We start from the raw sequence: 8025 nt of genomic DNA on the forward strand, positions 1-8025 counted from the left end.
CGTTGACTGGCAAATTACAGACACGGTCATGGTGAAAAAGTAGTATATTTCAGAGAATAGGCTTTGCTAGTGCACACAGTGTAGCAATTTAATACATCACCTTAAATTATTGGGTCTTCCAGCTAAACAATAAACAATGTAGTATCTTTTTTCACTTGAATTTTGTCTGTCATATTGCTCGGTATCAGAGAGGGAAATGAAACACAGCGTCTAACATTTAATGAGTGGGTCATTAATGGCCTCAGTAATATCCCTAAACCAGAAATGGGCGGGGGAGGCTGCAGTAATTAACCACATATGAATTAAAACCGTCCACTCAATTGGCTGCTCCTCACACTCATCTCATAACCAACAACCCCCACCACCGTCACCCTCTACTGCCTCTCTGCTGTTTGATCCCAGGCCTGTCGACCCACCAGCCCCCTGGTGCCCTCTTTCATCCCACACCCACCTGGCACAAGAAGAAAGGCTCCCTCTAAACACAGCGCACAGTGGGCCGGGCCCAGCGGGCATCATGCCATGCGTACATTTCCACATTCTCTCATCGCCTGTGCTGTGTTTCCTCTCCAGAAGCCATACATCAGCGACCGCTGGGCCTGAGCCTCGCCCTGCTCTGCTCCTTTCCGCCTCACAACACGACTACAAAGCCATCGGGTAAATGACAGGAGTGAAGACGCTGTACAGCATGACTGGAAAAGAAGAGGAGGGGGGGAAGTATTAAAGTGAGCACAGATATAGGGGCATAGTCAAAAGCCCTCTGGTGTATTAAAACATTTGACTGCATCACTGATTGTCTCATTGTGGAAGTGGGTGAGGGTGTAGATGTCATGACTGCTTGCCAAGTTGGAAGCTTCGGGGCTTCCTAGAAGGGCACAAATTGTCACATGCACCAGTGGCCAAACCCAAACCACCATGACCAAGGGTGGAAGTGACATCATTCCCCAAGGCTTGGCAGGCTGGGGTGATGGCATTATAATAGTGATGGCTTCGCAGTTGGCGTTACGGGCCAAGAATTGGTTAACCGCTGAGAAAAAGACATGGGGGTGCAGTGAATGACAAGAAAGGAAAAGGAGGATTTGTCTCGCTTGTCAGGTGAAGGTTAATTTCTATGGCATGTGCCATCTAGTGGTACCCTCCAAGAACATGCATGGTATATAGAGAAGCAAGTATAGAGTAAAATATATATATTATGTGGGATAGAAAAACATATTGAGTGTTTTTTGGGGGGGGGTTGAAGTCACATGACTGCTGGATTAGGAGAAGGCTCTGGTGTGCTGATTAGGCAGCTAAAACAGGTGCTTTCAGTCAATTCATTCACTGTTGGCACCGTGGCTGAGATGGATTCCTTTATTCTTGAGCACATTAAAAAAACACACACTCACCTTGAACTTACTCTTAAAGAGGAAATGGAATAAATGCTTTAAAACGGAACTCACCGACTGCTTCCCCTTCAAAGCCGTTAGGTCATTCCAGCGCCTTCTTACAAACCAGCTCCCCACAGACAGCTTTACAGCAGCCTCATCAAGTGGCACCGTTTCAGCACCTATGTTAGGATTTGCTCACAGGACGCTGAGGCTCTGAGCCCAGCGCTGGGGCATTCAAACGACTGATACTCCCGAAGCATCCGGAATGTGTGTTTATAAACAACACTCAATATTATTGTGATGTCTGAGCTGAATTCGATAGATTCCTCCTCTGTCAGTTGTGCTTCCGCTGCAATACGATCCGAAATTACATTCAACAGCAACAGGAGACGGGCATGGCTCATTCTCTCTCTGCGCTGCAGCGCTCCTGCAGCCTCTCTAACTTCATCATGGGGGCTCAGCGGGACCCGCGAGGGGCCATGGGAGTCTGAAAACACCCTGGTCCATTACTCAGAGTGGGAGGCTAACCTGGAGTTAGAGTGTCTTGGCTACCTCCATCAGAGTCCCATGTCTGGCTAGAAGCGTTCCCTCAGAGACTTTTGGCTTTAATGGACTCTGCTAAACGCATTCTCTCTGTATATTACCTTTAGCATTGGCCATATCTGGTTTCTATATACTCTGTTTACACATGGTTCAAGCTTGTTTCGGCCTAATGCTCTCCTTTTCTCTCCTTTCCATTTCTGCATTTATTCCTTTTTACTCTTGTTTCCACACTCCTGTGTTTTTGTTTGCTCTCAGTCGGCAGAATTTCTGTTTTCCCCCTGCATGTACAGCATTTAAAAATGGACCTCCAGTCTGACTTTCTCCTCCACAGCACTCCTCCTGATCCTCCCAAGAGGGTCAGATTATACCCCACATTAGGGCAAACACCTCATTCATTCGCACACGTAACCCTACATCACGGCAGATTGTCTGGCCGAGACAGTTCATTGACTCTGGAATATCCGTCATTGTTTTCCCTATCCTGTTCAACGCTCCCACGTGCACGTCTGGTTTTAATGACTGCGAGTCACCCGCAGGCACGTAATAACTTGACGGACCGAATAGTGCCAATACCACACTGGAAATTTTTACACTTTAAAAAAAGTGTTTTTCAGCGGCGATTACTTTTGTCATTAATTGTATTTGGTTGTCATGGCTTGGTTGCACGCCACTGCTCCGTCCCCCTATCTCTCCTGCTCTGCCTCGAGGTCTGACTCATCGCCTCTGCTCTCTCACCTTCTTGCAGCTCGTCATCAACAACCAGTCCGACGGTTTTTAAAGGGAAGCAGAGACAATATTTGCAAGGATGTCACCGTCACTTACTTAAGTTTGGTTCTGTTCTGTCTGACTGCAACTGTTCTGTTGACCAGCGGCCTGCCTTTAGCAAGCGTCTGCCTGAGTAATCAGTAACACTGAAAGTGGCACAGCAAAATGATTTTGTGCATGAATAAGCTGTTGCTAGATGCTTACAGGTTCTGCAATCCAGCAAATGTGATGTCATTTAGTAAATTATAGTAACAATAGTAAATTACCATCAGACCACTTGAAAGTAGCTTATAGACCTAAAACAAGACAAACTTAAAGTACAAATTTGGTGCCACAATGGCCTAATCGTGAAGACACAAACCAAATACAAACCTTCTCCCTTTCTCCTTATTGTCTGTGTTTTCTGTCTGGTTCCACCCTGTCGACTGTCAGGTAAAAGCAAAATGCCAAAATAATCATCATTTTAAGTGCAAATGCAGAAAATTGAAAAATACAGAGAAGTGGCATCACATTTTCATAGTCAAACAGTAGAAATATGTACTTCCTATTACATTTTCTTCTTTGTACAAATTAAAGAATGGGTTCAAATGTCAGAAATATTCCCCTGTTGCATATTATTAGTCCCTTTGACATGTCCATCAGTAATTTTAACCACCCAACAAATTCTGGACATGGCTTTTTCTCCCTCCTCCAGTAGTAGAGAACACTGATGCTGCCAAGAATACGTGCCGATGCAAGTCTAAATTCTTGATATATTGTTTCTTTTACACTTCCATTAATGATCATAAAACCTCATGAACTGTTATGAGGTTTATGTGGTATAAAAAATGATCCCCTGTATGATTTTGTAGTTTGTAATGTTCTGCGCTGCACAAATGTTGCTCCTGTGTTAATGCTTGCTTTGTCTGGCTTTTTCAGTGTCAGCCTGCCTTTTAATCTTTAACTTTATAACAGCTGTTTTGTAAAACACCCGCATTGTTTTCTAAATCAAATGAAACCAAAGCTATAAACCTGTGTTGTAGTGGATCTATCAAAATGTTCACAAAAGGTCAACTTAGTGACTCTTGATATCATCGTCATCATTTAACCGGTTGTCAGATATATTTTTTTGTAGAGCACTTTATGCATAAGGCTCCAGTGCTGCTACCAAATTGACCATTCTTTCCTCATCTTCTTCTTTGAAGCTCAGTTTATGACTGTTAGGGTTGAATTAGTGGTAAAAAAATCTTAACAAAAAAAACAAGTCCGTGATTTACAACACTGCGTCAAAGTATTACTTGTTAAAACTATAAACTTAACTCTACTTTGACATTATTCCCAGGGGAAAACTCTGCACCTTGAAAATGACTAAATGTAACATTTTCTGCCTCACAAAATCAGTTTGTTCATGAATATAAAAGATCTCTTCAAGCCCTAAATAGTTCAAAGAATAAACCTTACTGACCACGAAGAAAGGGCTCATTTATCACTCGGCAGTTCACAGAGTGTTGTTGTTGACACTTGTTTTAGACACTTGGCACTGGCTTGCTCATCATCAGATTGGGAATTAGATCATCGGCGCCTTGAACTGGAGATGAAAGGAGCCACTACAGTTTTTGCACTAAACAGATTGTTAGTTCTCAGAGCCCCAAATTGGGTGGGAATGGGATTCACTTTTTGTGTGTGTGTGATTGGGTGCTCCCACATGCATTTTGACGTGTGTGTGTGTCTTTGTGAGCTTACTTGATGTGGCAACTGATTTTGCGTGTGAGGCCGAGGACAGATAGGGGAGGCCTTTCGCCTACACAGCTGCATGTCCAGAGGCTGTTGACTGGCCACCTCTTATCGGAGCCCTCGACAACAGCGTATTGTTAAGCCAAATGAGAACGTTACTCTCTCATTAAGGTCACTGGGTAAGAGGATGGGAACTCAGTAGCGGAAACCCATGACACTTTTGGACCCCGCTTAAGGGAATACACTTGTGTTGAACTTGCATGTGGGTGGTGGTGGTGAATGGATGCTTCACAGCAGATATGAATCTCACTGCTTTCATCTGTGGTGAGAACTCAGAGCTATTTGTGATTGTGGCTGTGGTAAACAGAGACACAATTGCATCAGTGAAATCAAACATGAAAATGTGGCCATATTTTATTTAATATTCCATCTCGGATTTAATTATAATTTAAGGACTGCTATTTCTGGGAAAATATCAGGGAAATGCCTCCCTCTTGTGGTAAACGTGAGTTTAATGGACTGTTGTGGGTTCAGTCACTGCCTATCATCGCTTCGGTACACTTCTCTCCTCAGGATGAATATTTCACAAACACTTATCTCCCATAGTCCCACTCGGCCCCGTTTGCCGGAATCGCTCAAACTTCTTTTTTATCGCGTCCTCTGAGTTCATGTTGTTGTTGCACTTTAATTTTGATCAGTAATTGTGATCATAAAGTTTGTGGATCAGTCTGAGTTCCTTTGGATGACAACACAGGAGACATCTGTGTGCCCGCAATGTACGGCCCGTGGAGCTGCTCTCCCTGTGGTTGCTGCGAGTGGAAAACCCATAATGGCCTTTAATTGGGACTTTAATTGTGTGTGGTGGAGCAAAAGCATTGACTACAAAACTGGTGGTATTTGAGTGCATGCATGCAGCTTTTGTGTAAGTATATGTGTTGCTCACCAAATCCTCTTCCTCTCTTGGCCTGTGAACGGTTTCAGTTGGAATCAGCACACCGTGTCAAATCACACAAGTCTTGACTTATATGATGATTATTTGGCCTACCAGGGAAAATGGTAATTCAGTCAGTCAAGCTCTGTAAAGACATACATACACTGGCGTTTGTGCTGACACAAAGATGCTTTTGCTGTGAGATGTTTCCTGTCCAAAAAGGCTCTATATTCACTCTATTCATCGATGCCCTTTGGATATGTTTAACACCAGAAGCAGCTGCCTTCAGATCAATGGGAAGCATTTTGAAGACAGACGGCTGATAATGACGCGCTGTGATGAAGGTTTCAGCTGAAAATTTGCTCGGTAACATATGATCTTGTGAGAGATTGTAATTTCTCTTCCAGAACATGTATAGCTGGAAAATTACAGGCTCGAGTCTTGCCGAACACTCCAAAGTCATCACCCGATTTTTTCATGTTAATCAGCATGCCACAGTGAGTGTGTTGAGAGGCATTAATAAGGTTGCGAATTATTGGATTGGAAGGGTTGTACAAATGTGGTGGAGATAAAGATGGCAGCGCATGTGTTGTACACACACAGAGAAGCAGCAAGAGAACAAGAGCAGGAGTGAGGAGAGGAGGAGGAAGCACAGGGATGACACGGCACGGGTTGTGTCTGTCATGACTACACTGGCACCAGCAGGAACATTTGGATGAGATGGAAAACAAGACGCCATCTTGTGTTCCATTCATGTCTGCAGTGCCTTGGCCTCTGTTCCTATACACACACACACACACACACACACACACACACACACACACACACACACACACACACGAAAACAGTCTCACACACACACACTGGCAGAGCGAGGCAGAAGCGTGTGGTTCCAGTCCAGTGACAGCGGCCTGTAGTCAGGGTGGCGACGCTTCAGGAGCCGCTCCTCATATTGGAGAAGCATGTTTGTGTTGGCCCTGAATTAATAACTTTTCATTTGGTGCGGAAATGACAGGAATAGTAATTAAGGAAATGGAATGATTTTATTGGCCATGATGTTTATATTAAGTTCCAGATGTGAAGCAGCTGCTTGCGCAGCTAGAGGCCCTGCCCCCCATGTGCTATCTGGGGGAACTCTTATTAAGATCAAGATAACAGCGCCAGTAAAATGTATCTCTCTGTGTACAAACAGCATAGTATCTCATTCACAGCGTGTAGCAAACTGAACTAATATCACGTCCGGGACATGGACATGAATTACACTGAGCTCTGCCCTGTAATGCATGTGCCTTTAAAGTGCAATTTATTTGCAGATATAATGTTACTCTATTTCGGGCCTGATTTGCCTGACTGGAAAAGTTAATATTGAGGAATGGCTGTTCAGCATTTTTGGGTGGCCCCACCACATGGGGGATCCACATAGTACTGAACTACAAAGTTCAGTATTGTTAAAATGGCAATGACAGCATGTATAGATCCTCATAGTGCCTATCAGAAAGCCAGTTTGGATGTCAATGGATTCTACCAATCTCTATAATAACTCTATGATAATGAAGCAAAGGAATGAACAAAAAGACTCAGAAGGTAACGCCACCAATTTTACACATTAAGATGTGTTTATGGGTTTTGGGGAGCAAGGCTGCATATATGAAAAAGTAGTATAAAGTCTTTTGTGTCTTCAGAGGAAGCTGTGTGTAATCTGATAAATTGCCTCCAGTGATGTCACTCCATGGCTTAATTGCATTGGGGTGATGTAGGCGGCAGCTTTTTAAAATAAAGAACAATGAATAATAAATGTGATATCTCTGATCCTGCTCTTTCAGTTTTGAGCATTTGTTGTCAAACTGTCCATAATTAGTACAACAGTGTTATAGGAGTGCAACGAGGACCAACGGACTGCTTTTTTAAAATCTGGTGCCTGCATGACTCACAACTACTACAACATGACTCATGACTACTTTTTCACATATGTAGTCTTGCTCCCCAAAGTTGCACTGTGGGTCATGTAGGCACCAGCTTCCTCTGGAGCCACAAAACTATGATTCTGTATGACTAAACTCTCTTTTTCACATATGCAGTAGCACTTCCCAAGACCTGTAAGCACACCTTAATATGCAAAATTGGTGGAGTTTCCCTTTAACCAAATCTAGATTGTTACAATATGTACCTTTCTGTGCTCTTGACTGATTCATATCAACTAATGTATGTTCTGTGTAGTTTTTGTTTTATTTGAATAACTGTTGCTAAGCCACCTTGGGTTTATACAGGACAATAACAATAAACATGAAGGTGCAGTTGTACATACATAAGATCTTGCTGTCCACAAAACATGTCAGTGCTTCCAGGACAATGAGTGAAAGCACCATGAGGGGAGTTAACACATGAGAATACTTGAGAACTGTAAAGGATGTGTGGATGACATTAACAAAGAGATTAACAGTGATTGAAGTAACACACCCATCAGACACATTGTAAGCTCTCACGCTCATTTTATACTGGAAATTAAAAGTCATATAGACAACTCTGAAACTGTTCTGCACTCTGCCATTAAATTTGAATGAAAAAACATGGAAATGCTAGTTACTTTCATTTTCCTTTTTCCAGTTAATTTCCAGTGTCTCTGTCTTACTCATTTTGAGAGTCGTTTATTATTATGAAGATGTTTTCTATTTTGCATGGCAGTAGTAGAGCCCAGCCCGTTACTGTAGC

Source organism: Acanthopagrus latus, chromosome 16 (assembly GCF_904848185.1).
Source record: "Acanthopagrus latus isolate v.2019 chromosome 16, fAcaLat1.1, whole genome shotgun sequence".
Classification (NCBI taxonomy): Eukaryota; Metazoa; Chordata; class Actinopteri; order Spariformes; family Sparidae; genus Acanthopagrus; species Acanthopagrus latus.